At 48.5% G+C, this 21,060-nt stretch overlaps 1 protein-coding gene and 1 long non-coding RNA gene across 3 annotated transcripts in view; one reads left to right on the top strand and one right to left on the bottom strand.

The window, feature by feature from the left end:
* dscaml1 (Down syndrome cell adhesion molecule like 1) overlaps positions 1 to 21,060 on the bottom strand; it is a 703,857-nt gene that overhangs the window by 191,363 nt on the left and 491,434 nt on the right. The window lies entirely within an intron of this gene.
* Positions 1,254 to 4,931, top strand: LOC147100288 (uncharacterized). Its single transcript, XR_015073741.1, has 2 exons — positions 1,254 to 1,826; positions 3,829 to 4,931. It is a non-coding gene; the product is annotated as an uncharacterized LOC147100288 (long non-coding RNA).

Genomic DNA, 21,060 nt, shown 5'->3' with positions numbered 1-21,060 from the left:
AGCCTGCGGCTTTCTGTGCCGGCGAGATTTCTAACTGAGTCTGTGTAGAAGGACTCAGGTTAGAAGTCAGACTGTCAGTGTTTGACAGCTTCAAACAGCTGTGAAACACTGATATTTCATCTGTCAAAACGTCTTGACAGATGAAATTTCAGTCTGTGACGTCACCTGTTGCCGGGTGGCCCTTAATTGGCCTGCTGAGCCCGCTAGGCGGGCTCAACAAGGTCAATCAAGTTAAAATTGCGTGGATTGGCCGCATCTCGATGGAGGCGGGACTACAACCCCGAAAGTTGCAGTCCCGCCTCCTTCCCGACTTCTGAGTGAAAATCACCCCCCTATTGTGCAGTCACCATCCCTGGACAGGTTCCCCCTGCAATGCATTCACAAGATTAAAGAGGAAGTCAAAAACTGAACAACAGGAACGCTACTTGGACCCAGAATTCCATGCAACAGGAAGTGAGGCGTCTTGCCAGGACACTTAGGTGATGTGCCCATCTGTTGGATCAGTTGCACTGTGCTGATACAACTTTGGTTTGGCTAATGAGGATTTAAATTATTCATGTCCTACTTTCATTAAATATTTCAATTAGTAATAAAATTAATAACGAGTCCATAAACTTTTACGTACACAAAATAATGGCTGCCTCTGTTTTGTGCTTAGAAAAGCTATTCTAGACAGCTTGCTACACGAGCCACAATAGATTACAGTAATAAAACCTTCCAGAGCATAGCCCCAAGTGAACTGGACTATACTCCAGTAAGTGAAGGCAGCAGATTACATTGGAAATGGGCAGTTAATCTTACTTTAGGAAAACAAATTCTGCTTTCAGAAAAGTCATTCTTCATCCTCAGAGTGAGAAAGGACAGTGATGGGTTCTGCGTCCCTGGGGGGCTTTGCCTTGTCACTGTGGCTAATCGAGACCCTAATGCATAAACACACGACCCTGCAGATTCACTTACTGTGGCAAAATAGTAATGGGGGAGGGGAGGGGAGGGGGGACACAGGAATGGCACAGCACTCGGGGTCAAAGTTCAAACCAGTCTCTGTAAAGCAGAGATATTAGCATTTTGTTCTTCCAACTTTTCCCATTTCCTCGTTGGGAAGTACCATGTTGGGGTATGGATCCAGGGTAACTGACAGCTCACTTGACCTTTCTTCATGTACGACTAAAAGTGACTGTAATGAAGCCCAACTGTGGCTCTGATCAGCAAAGAGGTTGGGTGAATGTAAGTCTACTTCCGCTTGGCGACTGATGCTGTGCTCCGGGGAGGGAATCGGAGATAGTCCCAGGTGCTAGTATCCCAGCCAAATCACTCGAGCTTTGACACAAAACAGCCAGCAGACAAGAGGGTGGAGCAATGGTGAGGGACGGGGAAGCAGCGAACATGAGGAGCAACATTTGCAAAGGAAACTCATTGGCTGCAATGACACTGCACCTTCCGTACTGCTCACTCTGTTGGAGGTTCTGCTGGTTAGCAATCTCACTACCGACGGCAATGACAGCAGTTTCAGATTGTGATTTCCCAAGATGCATTCCTTGCGAGTGCCACTTAGTAAAATGGCCCCTTTGACTTCTCCATTTCTGAAATATGAGCGAGGGCTGCCAGACCTGAGATAAGGAGCTTCTCTCCCCCTCACCCTTCATACTGAGTGCCAACATCAAAGGTTCTACCGTCAGTTCGAAGAGGACAGGATTGTTACTCGATGCCAATCCACTGAAGGGGGAAAAAAAAAATCACACTTAAAATATGTTGCGGACTACATTTCTTGGATGGGGTTCTTAATCTCAAGTCACAGACCTGTAACTAATGGTACTTCACCAGGCTGGGTAAGGATGGCAGATTTCCTTCCCTAAAGGACATTGGTAAACCAGATAGGTTTTTACAACAATCTAATACTTTCATGGTCACGTCACCATTACCAGCTTTTTATTCCAGATTTATTTAATTAATTGAATTTAAATTTCCCAGCTGTCGTGGTGGGATTTGAACTTGTGTCTCATGAATCATTAGTCCAAGCCTTTTGAGTTACATTAGTGCAGTAACATAACCACTCTGCTACCGCACTTCCAAAACGTGCCCCTGTCGATCGGTGCCTTAGAGCAGGTGATGGCTGTATGATCTGCTCAGGAATTTCACACGGCAGAGGTAAAACAAAAGAAGCTTTGGTCCTGTCGGAATCCCGGGCTGGGATGAGACCGGCGGGTGGGTTGGGATAACTCACGCGCTTATCTGGAAATCGACCACCCTGAAATATTTATCGTTTCTGCCTTTTAGAAAGTAAAGGCTGACACAGATTCCGAGCTCTCTGCCAGCTTCTCATCTTTGCATTGCTTGCTGCCGGTCGTGTTTCCTCGGTGCCTGAGGGAACTGTGCGCTGTAGCCTAGCCTCTGGCTCAGGTCTGCTAAAACATGGCCCTAAACATACTTCACTGCGCAGTCAGGCAGCAGGAAAAGAAAGAATTTATATAGCGCCTATCGTGAGCTCAGGGCATCCCAAAGCGCTTTACAACCAATGGAGTACCGTTGAAGCGCCATCGCTGCTGTAATGTAGGGAAACACGGCAGCTAATTTGCGCACAGAAAGATCCCACAAACACCAATGCGACAATGACAAGGTAATCTGTTTTAGTGTTGGTTGAGGGATAGATATTGGCCAGAACACCGAGGAGAACTCCCTCCCCCCCCCCACCGTTCTTCTTCAAAATAGTGGCCATGGGATGTTTTACGTCCACCTGAGGGCAAACGGGGCCTCGGTTTAACATCTCATCCAGAAGGCGGCACCTCCGGCAGTGCAGCACTCCCTCAGCACTGCTGCACTGGAGCGTCAAGGAGGGCATGTGTTGCCCCCCTTCTTGAAAGTATTTTTTATAACCATTTGCCACTATTTACACATTAAGAGTAATTTTACGGGTTTCAAAACCTGAACTTCTGATACAACTTGTCCGTAGAAAGTGCAGCCTTGTACAATGACCCTTATACAGGTAGTGTGATAGAATGTGGCACAGTGCAAAAGGATTGCACATAATAATTTCTATCTCTCATCTCTCCCCTTCGTTGCAGTTACTAGTCTGGGCTTTGTCTACCTTTAAAAATTAAACTACTGACGTCATCTCAGCCCCCGACTCCCACTCGCTTCTCCCCTGTGCCCGAATAACCCGTTCTCAACTCAATATAACTAAACGCTAACAATTTGCCAGCTTCGATCTTCTTGTAAAAATCACAAGCGTCTGCTCCAACAGCCCAAAACAAATTCTTCCCATCCCACGCAAGCATGCAGCCTGTTACTTCTGCATCAGGAACCCGACGGATTTTAGTCTTTTGTCCTCATTATTTATTCATCTGCTATCAGCAGATTCACTGACTGAGCGCAAGGGATGGCTTTCTGGTGTCATGACTGAGCGCAGTGGGCGAGGTGGGAAGAAAGGCACCGTGCGGAACAGTTCAATCAATAGACCACAAGACCCTCCGGCAGCACATATTGATTCAAAAAACAAGACGTTGTCAAAATACAATGTAAGTGGCTATTGGCTCTGAAATTACTTACAGCTTATCTGGCATTGACTGGCCCGCAGCTTCTCTCACTGCTCTATACTTAATGTCCCCCCCAATGAGATCTATTTTCCGGCTTTCAAATAAAATAGATTAGCATGAACACTGCCGCGTGAAAGGTTCTTATTGCTGATAGAGCAGCCCATTTAGATATTGTCAACCAAGCCTGTCGTAATTAGACACCAAGTGTTTGAAGGGGCGCAGAGGCACACTCTTCATTCTAAAAGGCTCGAACTCCAGTTAAACAACAATGCATTCTCTCTTCTTTTTCTCCTTTCAGTTGTCTCTGCTCCTCTCTGGAAGACATCGAGCCCGGGTTTTCTGATCATGTTGCCAATGGTAACCCATTCGTCGCCAGCCATTTTAGAGAAAAGCAGGCCATTGCCTCCTCCTGGGGTGAGGTTCTTCGGGTGCCAGGCACGCTCTGGTATCTCGCCACCGTGCCCATTCTTCACCTGCGGTTCTGGATAGCGTTTGCCCGCTGATCAACTGTGGTGGCAGGTGCCTCAGAAGCAAGGAAAAAGATAGCGCTTGCGTTTATACAGCGCTTCGCACGACCGTGGGACATCCTCAAGTGCTTTACCGCCAATGGAGTACTTTTGAAGTGGAGTCACCGTTGCACTGTAGGAAACACAGTGCACAGCAAGCTCCCACAGGAAACAATTCAATAAATGTCCAGATAATCTGTTTTTTAGGTGTTGGTTGAGGGATAAATGTTGTCCAGATTACCGGGGAGAACTCTACTGCGCTTCTTCGAAATAGCGCCATAGAATCTTTTACGTCCATCTGAGAGAGCAGACGGGGCCTCGGTTTAACGTCTCATCCGAAAGGCGGCACCTCCGACAGTGCAGCACTCCCTCAGTACTGCACTGGGGTGTCAGCCTAGATTTTGTGCTCAAGTCTCTGGAGTGGGACTCAAACTCACAACCTTTCTGAATCATTATTGCTTGATATTGTTGGCTTAGATTTAAGAGAGATAGTGAGGTCCCTGCTTTAAACATTACAATACAGATACCAGAGGATATAAATTAAAAACTAGAAAGTAAAGAGTAATGAAGGGTGTCTGGTGAAAGTCAAGTTCGAGACCTATTCCTTCCTAACGCCTCTGGGAAACGACTTGGGCTATTTTTCTAGGTTTAATGGTGCTTTTATAAATGAAAGTTTTTTTTCTCTGCAAAGGATCATAGTCTTATGGAATGAATTTTCAGGGAAAGGTTATTGAAGGAGCTTTTATGCTATTCCAAACTCTCCTCAATGCTGCCAACTCCTGACACACAATCCCAAGGTAAATTCGCTGGATTTGCTGAGGCTGGTCGCTGGGAAGATCCGGTTAAAAAAAAACACAAGGAATGTCTGAGTGAATCCAGCAAGTTTGCTTTGGGATTACTGTTAGCTGCACGGGAGTTCTGAGGATCCAGCAGAACCAGCCCAGCTTTTAAACCAATATAGCAACAGCAGGAAGGAAGACATCGAACATGTTCTAGTTCCAATTAGGTGCGTTTCTGGATAAGGAATTCAAATTTACAGCATAGAAACAGGCCATTCGGCCCAACTGGTCTATGTCGGTGTGTATGCTCCACATGAGCCTCCTTCTACCCCACTTCATCTCACCCTATCAACATAACCCTTCTATTCCTTTCTCCATCATGTACTTACCTAGTGTCATGAATCTTATCATGACTCATAAAGTAACACTGGGCGGCCAGCTGGTGGCGCCGTCCAAGGAGTATAAATATGTGGGCATGGGCCCAGCTTGCTCAGGATGTTTCTGTAACCAGGAACTAGTGATGTAACTAGAATCTCATGGTTTTGAAACAGTTGATTAAAGCCTTGTTTTATACTCAAACCAAGTGTTCAGTAGTCTTTTTAGATCACCGAGCTTCCCCTTAAAGGCATCTATGCTACTCGCCGCAGCTACTCCCTGTGGGAGCGAGTCCCACATTCTCACCACTCTCCGGGTAAAGAAGTTTCTCCTGAATTCCCGATTTCATCTCAAGCCAATCGGAGAGCACTTCAAAACTCCACGAAATGCAATTAAAGTTTCTCCGCAGCAGGGGGAGTTTCTCCATTTTGGCTTCCCAGGGAGAAGCCATGGACAATGTCTGTGGGTTATTGTGACTGCTGGGTTCAGCCATGCAGATGACGTAATGAAATAGGGGACTACGTTCTCTCCATGAGAGGCCCCATATATGTGGTGGTGGTGGTGGTTCTTGATTTTTTAGGCTCTCTGTGCTCTTACATTGTAAGGGTAGGTGGATCAGAGTATGGGCCCCTTAAGAATGTGCAAGATTCTAAATAGATATTTAAATGAGATAGCAAGAAAATTGAGTTTGGCCAGGAATGAAGCATCTGCTCAGCAGTTAATCAAATTCTGCCTTATTGATAATCTGTTTAACAACGTTTAGAGAATTGGACATAAAGATTGTTTAAATTGGCTTTGAACATCAGATTGGAGTTAACATCTGTCGAGTGGACTGGACTAGTGACCAGGCATTGAGGCGCCGATATTAACAGGGAGGTGGGGAGGGTGGGTAGGGGAGGGGGGGTAGTGCGGGGAAAACCCGGCATGGCCGGGGACGTGGAGGCCCTACCGATCTTAACAATCAGTTAAATAATCCACTGCAAAATTCCACCCGACAGCCGGCCAGACTGACAGCCTGGTTGGCGGGCCGGAACACAAGCAAGCGACAGGAGGCCGCAGCCGGGGACCCGTGGGGTCGACCCCCAGCAGTGAGTACAGGATGGAAGTACCGGGCCACGGTGGTGGAGCGGAGAGCGGGGGGGGCGTTGAAGAGAGAGGACAATGGGCCAGTGATTGCGGAGGGGGGGGGGTGTGTTGAAGAGAGAGGACAATGGGCCAGCAATTGTAGGGGGGGGGATGTTGAAGAGAGAGGACAATGGGCCAGTGATTGTGGGGTTGGGTGTTGAAGAGAGAGGACAATGGGCCAGTGATTGTGGAGGGGGGGGGGTGTTGAAGAGAGAGGACAATGGGCCAGCGATTGTCGGGGGGGTGGTGTTGAAGAGAGAGGACAATGGGCCAGTGATTGTCGGGGGGGGGGTGTTGAAGAGAGAGGACAATGGGCCAGCGATTGTGCAGGGGGGGGGGATGTTGAAGAGAGAGGACAATGGGCCAGTGATTGCGGAGGGGGGGGGTGTTGAAGAGAGAGGACAATGGGCCAGCGATTGTCGGGGGGGGGGTGTTGAAGAGAGAGGACAATGGGCCAGTGATTGTCGAGAGGGGGGGTGTTGAAGAGAGAGGACAATGGGCCAGTGATTGTGCGGGGGGGGGGGCGTTGAAGAGAGAGGACAATGGACCAGCGATTGTGGAGGGGGGAGTGTTGAAGAGAGAGGACAATGGGCCAGTGATTGTGGAGGGGGGGGGTGTTGAAGAGAGAGGACAATGGGCCAGCGATTGTCAGGGGGGGGGCGGTGTTGAAGAGAGAGGACAATGGGCCAGCGATTGTTGGGGGTGGGGGGTGTTGAAGAGAGAGGACAATGGGCCAGTGATTGTGGAGGGGGGGGGGATGTTGAAGAGAGAGGACAATGGGCCAGCGATTGTGGAGGGGGGGGGTGTTGAAGAGAGAGGACAATGGGCCAGCGATTGTGGGGGGGGGGTGTTGAAGAGAGAGGACAATGGGCCAGCGATTGTCGGGGGGGGGTGTTGAAGAGAGAGGACAATGGGCCAGCGATTGTGGGGGGGGGGGGTGTTGAAGAGAGAGGACAATGGGCCAGCGATTGTGAGGGGGGGGTGTTGAAGAGAGAGGACAATGGGCCAGCGATTGTGGGGGGGGGGATGTTGAAGAGAGAGGACAATCACAGAATCACAGAATCACAGAAACCCCACAATGCAGATAGAGGCCATTTCAGCCCATCGAGCCTGCACCGACACATATCCCACCCGATCCCCGTAACCCCTACACCAACACATATCCCACCCTATCCCCGTAACCCCACGTATTTAATCCCCCTAACACTAAGGGTCAATTTATCATAGCCAATCAACCTAACCCGCACATCTTTGGACTGTGGGAGGAAACTGGAGCACCCGGAGGAAACCCACGCATGGGCCAGCGATTGTCGGGGGGGGGGTGTTGAAGAGAGAGGACAATGGGCCAGTGACTGTGGGGGGGGGGTGTTGAAGAGAGAGGACAATGGGCCAGCGATTGGAATGGAGAAAGAGGACAATGGGACCGGATCGGGCTAGCTAGAGGGGGCAGACAATAACAGGGCTGGGAGGGGGGCAAAGTCTTCCTGGTCAGGCCTGGGAGGAACATTCCTGCTCCTCCTGGCCCTACAGGGAAGGGAATCTGCCACCCCTACCCAATCTGGCCTACAGGTCCCGCACTATGTGGTTGACTCTTACTGCCCTCAGGGCATCTAGGGAGGGGCAGTAAATACTGCTTTGCCAATGTTAACTACATCCCAGGAACAAATAATACGTGCAACCTTCTTAAAGCCCCGTGGTATAGCCAGTCACTGGATGTATACCATGTTCCACTCACCAAGGGTGCCCTGTATTATTGTACGATGCCATCTCTGTCTGCTGCCCATTGAACAACAAACATTCAGGCAGTGCACCAGATTGTTTTGAAGAGACCTTGCTGGAGGGCCCAAAAAGATTGAAACGAATAGAAGTTGAGATAAATCGAGTAGTGGCACCAAGTTTCTGGATTTAAAAAGCCTGTGGGAGGGAGAGGAGCTTGAAGCAGACTTCGAACGGTCTGAGGCGATTTACCTGCACTGTCGGAAATCACCTCGTCTCCTGATACTTTCATGTGACAGCATGGCTGAGATTGGGAACTCGCCGTGCAACTCCCTAATGCCCAGTGGTTTTTCATCTTCCATTCCTGGTCTCGTCAGGCCGTGCACGTCCTGTGGCTGAGAGTTTGGCTGAGTAACTCACCCCAAATCGTCATATGTTGCTCTTGATCCTGGTGCTGGGAGGTGATGGCAGTCTTCCCTCCAATTTTCCCTCTTTTTTTAAAATCATTCACGGGATGTGGGCGTCGCCGGCAAGGCCAGCATTTATTGCCCGTCCCTAATTGCCCCTTGAGAAGGTGGTGGTGAGCCTCCTTCTTGAACCGCTGCAGTCCCGTGTGGTGAAGGTGCTCCCACGGTGCTGTTAGGGAGGGAGTTCCAGGATTTTGACCCCGTGATGATGAAGGAACGGCCGATACATTTCCAAGTCAGGATGGTGTGTGACTTGAAGGGGAACTTGGAGGTGGTGGTGTTCCCATGCGCCTGCTGCCCTTGTCCTTCTAGGTGGAAGAGGTCGCGGGTTTGGGAGGTGCTGTTGAAGAAGCCTTGGCGAGTTGCTGCAGTGCGTCTTGTAGATGGTACACACTGCAGCCACGGTACGCCGGTGGTGGAGGGAGTGACTGTTTAAGGTGGTGGATGGGATGCCAATCAAGCGGGCTGCTTTGTCTTGGATGGTGTCGAGCTTCTTGAGTGTTGTTGGAGCTGCGCTCATCCAGGCAAGTGGAGAGTATTCCATCACACTCCTGACTTGTGCCTTGTAGATGGTGGAAAGGCTTTGGAGAGACAGGAGGCAAGACACTCGCCGCAGAATACACTTTTGAAAGTTACTATTGAATCTGCTTCCACCATTCTTTCAGGCAGTGCAGAATATCCAGCCTCTGACCTGCTCTTTTTTTGCAGCCCTGCTTGTGACCTCCCCACAACAGTGTCATTGAGACCAGAACCTCAGTGGATTGTCACATCAAACTCGTGTCCTTCAGTACAGCAGTGCCTCAGTACTCAGACTTTGCTGTACATTTTTACCCATTTACATGGAGTCATGTTACTCTACATTCTAGCTCTTTTACTCATTTTGCGTATAATAGTTTTTGGGTCCGAGACAGTGTGAAGAATTTAATATCAAATTCCCATTTCAGAGCTTTTCAAGATCGCGACCCCAGTCAGTCACCTCTGGAGCGAGGGGAGAGGCAGCTTGGATCAAATAATGAATAGTGTTAAAGCTCTCTCCACACTTCTAATGGTCCTCATTAAAACAAACTAAAGACCACGTTACATTCAGCGCCACTTAAATCCCAGGGCAGTTAATGGAAAAGGCTGTTCACAACTGAAAGCCTCATTCATGCTGAACCTGTGCTGAAAAACCTCTCACGCTTCATAGTGAAACCAGTCAATGATTGGTTTGAAAAAGACATTAGGAGGCTTAGGACAAGAAGAGGACAATCCACTCATTAAGCCTGCTCCTTCTGTTGACCATGTACAATATGTTCAATCACGGACTCTACCCACCCGCTTAAACCCTGGCGGAGAACTCACAAGATCAATTTGGATGAGGGGAGCCCTTCAGTCCATTACTAGCCCTGCCGTCCTCCCATTACAGTGTCCAGCTCCTCCTAAACCTAATCCAGTGTCCCTGACCTCAGTCGCTCCCGTTTTGGCCACCTGTTCCAGCTGTTAATCACCCTGTGTGTAAAGAAATACTTGTTGATATTTATCGTCAACTTTGCTCTTCACAACCCTGCACCTGCCATGCCCTGTTGCTTTGGCAGATTTACATTAATACTCCCAGAATCTCAAAGGTTAATCAAGAACATTCATCCGCATATCCACCCAGCCCAGCAGCACAGACGCCAGTGGGCTAGTTCATCATTTGAGGCAAGGCTTGATGTAAGAAAACTACTAGGCACTTTGTCTGAGCACTAAACAAAGCTTTAATCAACTGTTTTACAACATGGAGATCTAGTTGTGTCCTTCACTAGTTCCTGTCAAGAATGTCCTGCGCAAGCTGGGCCCGTGCCCGAGTATTTATACTCTCCCTGGACAGCGCCACCCGCAGGCCGCTCAGTATTACTTCATAAATCTTTCTTTCATGAATGACTGATTCATGTCAATACCTATTCCTGCAATCGCCAATTCCATTCTCAACTCGATATTTGTTCAACTCCTGTGTGAAATTTATTGACACATCGCAAAAGAAGAAACTGTTTCCACTGGCAGAAGGGCTGGTAACCAGAGGACACAGATTTAAGGTAATTGGCAAAAGAACCAGTGGGGAGATGTGAAGGATATTTTTTACGCAGCGAGTTGTTGTGATCTGGAACGCGCTGCCTGAAAGGGTGGCGGAAGCAGATTCAATCATATCTTTCAAAAGGGTATTGGATAAATATTTGAAAAGGAAAAATGTGCAGGGCTGCGGGGAAAGAGCAGGGGGAGTGGGACTAATTGGATAGCTCTTTCAAAGAGCCGGCACAGGCACGGTGGACCGAATGGCCTCCTTCTGCGCTGGACGATTCTGTGAATTGGGTTCCAAATGCAGCACTAACATCCCTCACCTCGATGACACCAAAATTAACCAAAAACTTACTTAAATTTTCATAGAAACATAGAAGATAGGAGCAGGAGTAGGCCATTCGGCCCCTCGAGCCTGCTCCGCCATTCAATGCGATCATGGCTGATCATCCAAATTCAGTACCCTGTCCCTGTCTTCTCCCCATATCCCTTGATCCCTTTAGCCTTAAGAAATATATCCAACTCCTTCTTGAATATATTTAATGAATTGGCCTCAACTGCCTTCTGTGGAAGAGAATTCCACAGGTTCACCGCTCTCTGGGTGAAGAAATTCCTCCTCATCTCTGTCCTAAATGGCTTACCCCTTATCCTTAGACTGTGACCCCTGGTTCTGGACTCCCCCGACCATCGGGAACATCCTTCCTGCATCTAGTCTGTCCAGTCCTGTTAGAATTTTATAAGTTTCATGCTTGTAGCTTACTGATTGAGAATCAATGAGCAATTGTGTCCATCACAGGACCGTTAACGTCGATACGAATCGACCACCCTGAAGTTCGTTGGTGCGACTGGAGTTGTAATTCACAAGGATGGCTGGATCGAGCAACGCCTCTGCCTTCAGAACAGTTCACTGGCATGTGCTCGCCTACTCTGGGCATTGCTGCCTTTGTTATGTGCTTCTGCCAATCAGATATGCCACTTGCTGGGGTACGGGACATACACTGACCGGCACGAACTGCAAAAATATCTAACGACAATTCCAGCTCTGCCGGACTCCCACTTGTGATGTGGATTTCGTGATTTACCCTCGCCTGCTTCACCCGGGGAAAAGCAGCTTTAAAAAATGAAATTGTGTATCTCTGCCGCTCCACCGTTCGTGGTCCTTTCTCAGCTGGAGCATGTGGCAATGTGGAATCGCAGGAGACACGGAGGTGGAGGTGAATAAACTGCTGTGTAAACAGGGTATTAAGGGGGATCAATGGCTCTGCCTGTGCTGTGTTACAGACTGGTGTGCAGAATGCATAGCCATTAATGGGCGCTAATTGGTGTAAAAAAACAAATGACCCTCGAACCTAATCAATATGGAATTGACAGTCACAGTATTGCTATCGACAATTAAGAAATGCAGTGTCCCTTAGCCAACAGCTTGCTACTCAGTTTCAGGTCAATTTCTTAAAGCAAGAATCAACCAGCTGGTGATCTCTGTAAGTAGCTAGGCCGATTACAAATCAGGAAATTGATTGTGGCAATGGGTCAAACTGGAACAGATACTGCACAGGTATCAAGACTAGCTCTCATTGTGCATGTACTACAGTGCTACTATAATATGGACCTCTTGTGGCCCTCTCATATCCACGCACAGCCTTAGCAACATAGGAACAGGAATAGGCCATTCAGCCCCTCGAGCCTGTTCCACCTTTCAATTAGATCCGCCTTGGTTCCATATCCCTTAATACCCTTACCTAACCAAAATCTATCAATCTCAGTTTTGACATTTTCAATTGACCCCCCCCAGGCTCAACAGCTTTTTGGGGGAAGAGAGTTCCAGATTTTCACTACCCTTTGTGTGACGATGTATTTCCTGGCATCACCCCTTCAATGGCCTGGCTCTAATTCTGTACTGTTCCATAGGGAAAGTTGCGATTTCTACAGAATTTACTTACAAACATAGGCCATTCAGCCCCTTAAGCCAGTTCCGTCATTCAATTAGATCATGGCTGATCTGTATCTTAACTCTATTTACCCGCCTTGGTTCCATATCCCTTAATACCCTTTCCTAACCAAAATCTATCAATCTCAGTTTTGAAATTTTCAATTGACCTCCCTACCCCCAAGCCTCCAGATTTCCACTATCCTTTGGAAGACTTGCTCTCCCATGCACCTCTGGGTCTTTATTCATGGCCTGCTACACTCTGGGATGCTGACCAGGCTGAAACGCAGTACTGTAGTTTGTATTTGCTTTCTAACTAAAGGCGGCAAAGGTATCCCGTTCCACACAAGTGCAAAAGGCCCCATTAGAACACAACTATTGGTTATTAGTGTCGTTTATCTGAACCCCTCAACCTTTACTGTGTTACACAGTCTTTTATCGTTCACACAAAAGATACCTTTAGGCCTTTTATACCCACTGGGGCGAGTGACCCCGTGTGCTCTGCTCCGCCTCTAACTTTTCAGTTGGGTGTTGGTCGTGTAGGGGCTTTGCTACATAATGCAGAAACCCAACTGCAATATATATTGAGTGAACGACCACGTCTTGACATTACTGAAACCAGCTCCCTTAACCCAATGACACAATGTTCAGGGCTCTATAATGCCATCAATTCTCCACATATAAACAACTTGCATTTATATAGCACCTGACGTATGAAAACTACTAGGCACTTGGTCTAAGCGTTAAACAAGGCTTTAATCAACTGTTTTACAACATGGCGGTCTAGTTGTGTCCTTCACTAGTTCCTGTTAAAGAATGTCCCGAGCAAGCTGGGCCCATGCCCGAGTATTTATACTCTCCCTGGACAGCGCCACCAGCAGGCCGCCCAGTATTATTTCATAAGTCATTTCCACATGAATGACAAGGTTCATGTCAGCACCTTTAACATAGCTTTATCTGACACAAATTTGCCACCGAGCCACATAAAGAGATATTAGGACAGGTGACCAAAAGCTTGGTCAAAAGGGTAGGTTTTAATGAATATCTTAAAGGAGGAGAGAGAGGTAGAGAGGCGGAGAGGTTTAGGGAAGGAATTCCAGAGCTTCGGGCCCAGGCGGCTGAAGGCACGGCTGCCAATGGTGGGGCGAAGGAAGTGGGGATGCACAAGAGGCCAGAATTGGAGGAGTGCAGAGATCTCGGAGGGTTGTGGGGCTGGAGGAGGTTACAGAGATAGGGAGGGGCGAGGCCATGGAGGGATTTGAGCTCAGGGATAATGGGCTCGTATAAATGCAGCTAACTGAGGGAGCATCGCACCTCTGCTGCTAGCTGGCCTTCTGTAATATTAAAGCACCTTTGAAATTCAGAGCCAGGCACACATAGCTCCTCCTGAGCATCTCAAGTTTGAAACCACTCGACACACTCTCAGCTACTTCCGCAGACCAGTAACAAGGCCTAACCTGATTCAGATTGGCCTAACCTGACACCTCCGTTTAGTCTGTAAGGGGGACCCCGAGCTTCCGGTTGCCTGTCATTTTAATTCACTGCTCCATTCCCACTCGGACCTCACCGTCCTTGGCCTCTTGCATTGTTCCACGGAAGCTCAACGTAAACTCGAGGAACAGCACCTCATCTTCCGATTAGGCACTTTACAGCCTTCCGGACTCAATATCGAGTTCAACAATTTCAGATCATAACCTCGGCCACTATTACATTTTTACTTATATGTTTTATCCACCCCTTTGTTTTGGTTTCCTCCCCCCCCTTTCCTTTTCTTTCTCTCTCCCACATGGCCGCTGTCTCCCATTCTGCCAGCGCATTTCACACCTAATCTAGAGCCGTCTTTTGTCTCCACTAGTCCTATCACCATCTCGTCTGGTTTTGAATACCTCTTAATGTCTCTTCACTTCTTTTGTTCTCTCCCAGCCTGGCCTTTTAATCTATTTCATTCCCTGGGCCTCTTTAGTCTTGATAAAGGATTTTGACCCGAAACGTCGACTCTAATTTCTCTCCACGGATGTTGCCTGGCCTGCTGAGTTTTTCCAGCATCTTCTGTTGTTATTTCAGATTGATTGTGTTGCAAGGCTAGTTTCCTTTCTACTTTCAAAGGACCCGTCTTACGAGTAGAGTAACACCGTCAGTGAAAATAATTCCAGAATTAACTCCTTCTGCTGCTCGATGTCCCTTCATGGGCTTACAAAGGGAAGACAGGAATGGAGTACAATTTGTCAGCCAGAGATAAGACACTCAAAGAAAAGCTCCCACACTGGTGTGTGTAGCACCAGCAAGCTGGGAGCACAGCAGCCGTTTCAAAGGGTATTGAATTACATGAATGTTAATGGGATCACTTGAATAATCTGGGTTCTTTTTTTCTTGGTTTGTAATGTCTCCGTCTTCACTGCATCTGTTTATCAGAAACAATAATCGGCCTACAGAGCTTCTGAATGGTGCTCCAGTTTTTTTTTGCTGCACACACGTGGCTTCAATGGACAGTCGTCCACGGCCAATTGGGCGCCTGCCCGGCCGAATGTGACCGTCAAACCTTGTGAGCAAAGCAACAACAACTTGCATTTGCACAGCGCCTTTAACACAATAAATCGTCCCAAGGCGCTTCACAGGAACGTAATCAGACGAAATTTGACACCGAGCGACATAAAGAGAAATTAGGGCAGGTGACCAAAAGCTTGGTCAAAGAGGTAGGTTTTAAGGAGCGACTGAAAGGAGGAGAGAGAGAAGTAGAGAGACGGAGAGGTTTAGGGAGGGAATTCCAGAGCTCGAGCTCGGGCTCAGGCAGCTGAAGGCACGGCCGCCAGTGATGGAGAAAAGAAAATCGGAGATGCGCAAGATGCCAGAATTGGAGCACAGAGATCTTGGAGGGTTATAGGGCTGGAGGAGATTACAGGGCTCGGGAGGGGTGAGGCCATGGAGGAATTTGAACACAAGAGTGGGAATTTTAAAATCGAGGCATTGCCGGACTGGGAGTCAATGTCAGTCGGGGTGGTGGGTGCGAGTTAGGATACGGGCTGCAGAGTTTTAGGTGAACTTCAGTTTATGAAGGGTAGTAGATGGGTGGCCAGCCTGGAGAGCAATGGAATAGTAGAGTCCGACCCACAGCAATGTGATTGACTCTTAACTGCCCTCTGAAATGGCCTACAAGCCACTCAGTTGTAAAAAACCGCTACAAAAACAATAAGAAATAACCGGGCGGACCACCCGGCATCGACTTCGGCACCAGCTACAGACACGGCAACGGCACACCCAGCCCAGTCGACCCTGCAAAGTCCTCCAGGGGACTTGTGCCAAAATTGGGCGAGCTGTCCCACAGACTAGTCATGTAACAGCCTGACATAGTCATACTCACAGAATCATACCTTTCAGCCAATGTCCCGAACTCCTCCATCACCATCCCTGGGTATGTCCTCTCCCACCAGCAGGACAGACCCACCAGGGGTGGCGGCACAGTGGTATACAGTCAGGAGGGAGTGGCCCTGGGAGTCCTCATCATTGACTCCGGACCCCATGAAGTCTCATGGCTTCAGGTCAAGCATGGGCAAGAAAACCTCCTGCTGATTACCACCTACCGCCCTCCCTCAGCTGGTGAATCAGTACTGTTCCATGTTGAACACCACTGGGAAGAAGCACTGAGCGTAGCAAGGGCACAGAATGTACTCTGGGTGGGGGACTTCAATGTCCATCACCAAGAGTGGCTCGGAAGCACAATTACTGATATAGCTGCCAGTCTGGGCCTGCGACAGGTGGTGAGAGAACAAATACGTGGGAAAAACCTACTTGACCTCGTCCTCACCAATCTACCTGTCGCAGATGCATCTGTCCATGACAGCATTGGTAGCAGTGACCACCGCACAGTCATTGTGGAGACGAAGTCCCGTCTTCACACTGAGGACACCCTCCATTGGGTTGTGTGGCACTACCACTGTGCAAAATGCGATAGATTCAGTACAGATCTAGCAGCTCAAAACTGGGCTTCCATGAGCGCTGTGGGCCATCAGCAGCAGCAGAATTGTATTCCACCACAATCTGTAACCTCATAGCCCGGCATATCCCACACTCTACCATTACCATCAAGCCAGGGGACCAACCCTGGTTCAATAAGGAGTGTAGAAGAGCATGCCAGGAGCAGCAACAGGCCTACCTAAAAATGCGGTGCCAACCTGGGGAAGCTGCAACACAGGACTACATGCATGCTAAAAAGCGGAAGCAGCATGCTATAGACAGAGCTAAGCAATCCCACAATCAATGGATCAGATCAAAGCTCTGCAGTCCTGCCACATCCAGTCGTGAATGGTGGTGGACAATTAAACAACTAACAGGAGGAGGAGGCTCTATGAATATCCCCATCCTCAATGATGGTGGAGTCCAGCAAAAGACAAGGCTGAAGCGTTTGCAACCATCTTTAGCCAGAAGTGCCGAGTGGATGATCCATATCGGCCTATTCCTGAGGGCCCCACCACCACAGAAGCCAGTCTTCAGCCAATTCAATTCACTCCACGTGGTATCAAGAAACGGCTGAGCGCACTGGATACAGCAAAGGCTGTGGGCCCCGACAACATCCTGGCTGTCGTGCTGAAGACTTGTGCTCCAGAACTAGCCACACCTCTAGACAAGATGTTCTAGTACTGGCATCTATCCAACAATGTGGAAAACTGCCCAGGTATGTCCTGTCCACAAAAAGCAGAACAAATCCAATTTGGCCAATTACCACCCCATCAGTCTGCTCTCAAACATCAGCAAAGTGATGGAAGGTGTCATCGACAGTGCTATCAAGTGGCACTTACTCACCAATAACCTGATCACTGATGCCCAGTTTGTGTTCTGCCAAGACCACTCGGCTCCAGACCTCATTACAGCCTTGGTCCAAACATGGACAAAAGAGCTACATTCCAGAAGTGAGGTGAGAGTGACTGCCCTTGACAACAAGGCAGCATTTGACCGAGTGTGGCATCAAGGAGCCCTAGTAAAACTGAAGTAAATGGGAATCAGGGGGAAAACTCTCCACTGGCTGGAGTCATAACTAGCACAAAGGAAGATGGTTGTGGTGGTTGGAGATCAATCATCACAGCCCCAGGACATCGCTGCAGGAGTTCCTCAGGGCAGTGTCCTAGGCCCAACCATCTTCAGCTGCTTCATCAATGATCTTCCCTCCATCATAAGGTCAGAAGTGGGGATGTTCACTGATGACTGCACAGTGTTCAGTGCCATTCACAACTCCTCAGATAATGAAGCAGTCCATGCCCGCGTGCAAGACCTGGACGACATTCAGGCTTGGGCTGACAAGTGACAGATAACATTCATGCCACACAAGTGCCAGGTAATAACAAGCTCCAATAAGCGAGCATCTAACCACCGCCCCTTGACATTCAACGGCATTACCATTGCCGAATCCCCCACCATCAATATCCTGGGGGGTCACCATTGAGCAGAAACCTAACTGGACCAGCCACATAAATACAGTGGCAACAAGAGCAGGTCAGGGGCTAGGTAGTCTGCAGCGAGTGTCTCACCTCCTGACTCCCCAAAGCCTTTCCACCATCTACAAGGCACAAGTCAGGATTGTGATGGAATAATCTCCACTTTCCTGGATGAGTGCAGCTCCATCAACACTCAAGAAGCTCGACTCCATCCAAGACAAAGCAGCCCGCTTGATTGGCACCCCATCCACCACCTTAAACATTCATTCCCTCCACCACCGGCGTACCGTGGCTGCAGTGTGTACCATCTACAAGATGCACTGCAGAAACTCACCAAGGCTTCTTCGACAGCACCTCCCAAACCCGCAACTTCTACCACCTAGATGGACAAGGGCAGCAGATGCATGGGAACACCACCACCTCCAAATTCTCCTCTAAGTCACACACTATCCTGACTTGGAAGGATATCGCCGTTGCTTCATCATTGCTGGGTCAAAATCCTGGAACTTCCTCCTTAACAGCACCTTCACTACATGGACTGCAGCGGTTCAAGAAGATGGCTCACCACCGCCTTCTCAAGAGCAATTAGGGATGGGTAATAAATGCTGGCCTTGCCAGCGACGCCCACATCCCATGAACTAATATTAAAAAAAAGATGGGCAGAGACGGGCAATGTTACAAAGGTGGAATTAGATGGCTTGGTGATGAAGAGGATATGGGATCGGAAGCTCAGCTCAGCATCAAATTGGATGCCAAGGTTGCAAACAGTTCAGTTCAGCCTCAGACAGTTGCCAGGGAGATGGATGGAGCTCTGGTGGGAGGGTGGAAGAATTCTGAGAAAAAAAACTGATTCAATTTGCAAGAGAATTCTCTTGACTAATGAGACTGGGTTGCCAATCTCAACCAGGCGAGCGTGGGAGGGAGAATGAGGGACAAGCCTTCAACCATCTACTGAATGCGTCTCCTCGTGTGTTGACTAAGGACGCCATCTGTTAAGCTGTTGGCAGGCTGCATCATTCTTCTGTCTCAATTTAGGATTAATACATCGGAGACCAGGTAAGTGCAAAAAGGACACAATGCAACAAATTCTACGTCTCAGTGATAGCACACTCGCCTCTGAGTCAGAAGGTTGTGGGTTCAAGCCCCACTCCAGAGGCCTGAGCACATAATCCAGGCTGACACTCACAGTGCAGTACTGAGGGAGCGCTGCACTGTCGGAGGTGCCGTCTTTCAGATGAGACGTTAAACCAAAATCTGCTTTCTCAAGTGGATGTAGAAGGTCCCACGGCGGTATTTTGAAGAAGAACGGGCGAGTTCTCCCCAGTATTCTGACCAATATTTATCCCTCAACCAACATCGCAAAAACAGATCACCTGGCCATTTATCTCATTGCTGTCTGTGGGACCTTGCTGTGCGCAAATTGGCTGCCGTGTTTCCTATATTACAACAAGAACCAATGTTCCCTCTAATTTTTTTCTGGGCTGCACAGCCCCTTTAAGGAGCTCAATCAAAAATTCGCGCATGCACGGTTTTTGCATTTAAAAGCCGGCTCTCCGGTTGCGCAGGACCTTTAGAGTGCAGCCATGCAGCCACGCAGCCATGCAACCATGCAGCCACGCAGCTTAAAGGGAACATGGACAGAGACTACAATTCAAAAGTACTTCATTGGCTGTAAAGCGCTTTGGGACGACCTGAGGGCGTGAAAGGCGCTATAGAAATGCAAGTCTTTATTTTCCTTTCTTTTAAATGGTCAGAACAGAACAGAAGGCATGATTGGAAAAATGGCTCCTCAGCCCACTGAGCTCATCCCTCCAGTAGCCTCACTCTCCCGTCAGTTTGAATCCTCCTCATTCCTATGCTGCCCGGTAGATTATTCCGAACATTTTTTGTCCTTTGCATGCAGAGTGTTCCTTCCAATATCTAATTTATAATTTACATTCCTCTAATTTGTTGCTAGCGTTGGGTCATTCTGGTGAAACTCTGCACTGGGCATACACACCTCGCATAACCAACCCCATGTGGTCTGCTCCGACTTGCCTGCTTTATTTTAAATAATATTCTGAATTTAAGCCATTTAATATTTGATATAGTTTAGTAATATCTTCCCTCTCCCCTCCACCCGCACCATTTCCCCTCCACCATTCCTGTAGCCTGTAGGGATTCTTCCGATCATATTAAATTTCTTAACTCACAATCATGAAGGGAGACCGAGCACTGCACTCCATTTCATAAATTGCAAAGTCATCCATTTCATTTCTACTTAATGCAGTAATATAATTGAATGTCAATAAACAGCGCAACATAATTGCATTGGGATAAAATGCTTTTAGTTGGCACCGCGGCTGATAGAGAAAGAAAGAAAGAACTTGGATTTATATCGCGTCCTTCACAAAGCCTCAGGGCGCCCCAAAGCATTTCACAACCTGTGAAGTACTTTCCAAGTATGGTCACCGTTCTAGGGAAACTTGGCAGCAAAAATGAGGTCAATGACCGGTACTCTGTCGGGTGGTGTTGGCCCAAGACTGCACAAAGTGGAGGAGAAGCATCCGGGAAGGCGCCGAACACCTCGAGTCTCTTCGCCGGGAGCGAGCGGAAGCCAAGCGCAAGGCAGCGCAAGGAGCGCACGTCAACCCAAGCACCCCACCCACCCGCCCCTTCAACGACCGTCTGCCCCACCTGTGACAGAGACTGGAGGTCCCGCATTGGACTCGTCAGTCACCTGAGAACTCATTTTTAGTGTGGAAGCAAGTCATCTTCGGTTCCGAGGGACTGCCTAAGAAGGAGAAGAAGTTGGTTGAGCGATACGTGTTGGCCAGGAGACCCTGTTCTTCTTCCAATTTGCCATGACCAGGCAGAGAGGGCCTCAGTTTAACTTCTCAACCAAAAGACAGCACCTGTAGCAGTGCAACGCTCCCTCAGTACTGAAGTGTCACCCTGGATTATGTGCTCAAGTCTCAGGAGTAGAGCTTGAACCCACCACCGTCTGATTTAGCAATGAGAATGATACCATTGAGCCTAGGAAGCCAATCAAGGGATATCAATGACTGCAGCAACTGAGGGTTAACACAACACTCAGTGTAAACATGCATTCAGCACCTCCCAACCACAAAGAAATGGAACAATTGCATTTATGTCAGCATTCTATCTTGTCGTTGAAACATCTTAAAGCTTGACA

The sequence above is a fragment of the Somniosus microcephalus genome, chromosome 26 (genome assembly GCF_052327205.1).
Source record: "Somniosus microcephalus isolate GS21.2 chromosome 26, FLI_Smic_1.0, whole genome shotgun sequence".
Classification (NCBI taxonomy): Eukaryota; Metazoa; Chordata; class Chondrichthyes; order Squaliformes; family Somniosidae; genus Somniosus; species Somniosus microcephalus.
The sequence above is the reverse complement of the archived record's forward strand: the minus strand, read 5'-3'. Positions and strand labels throughout refer to the sequence as shown.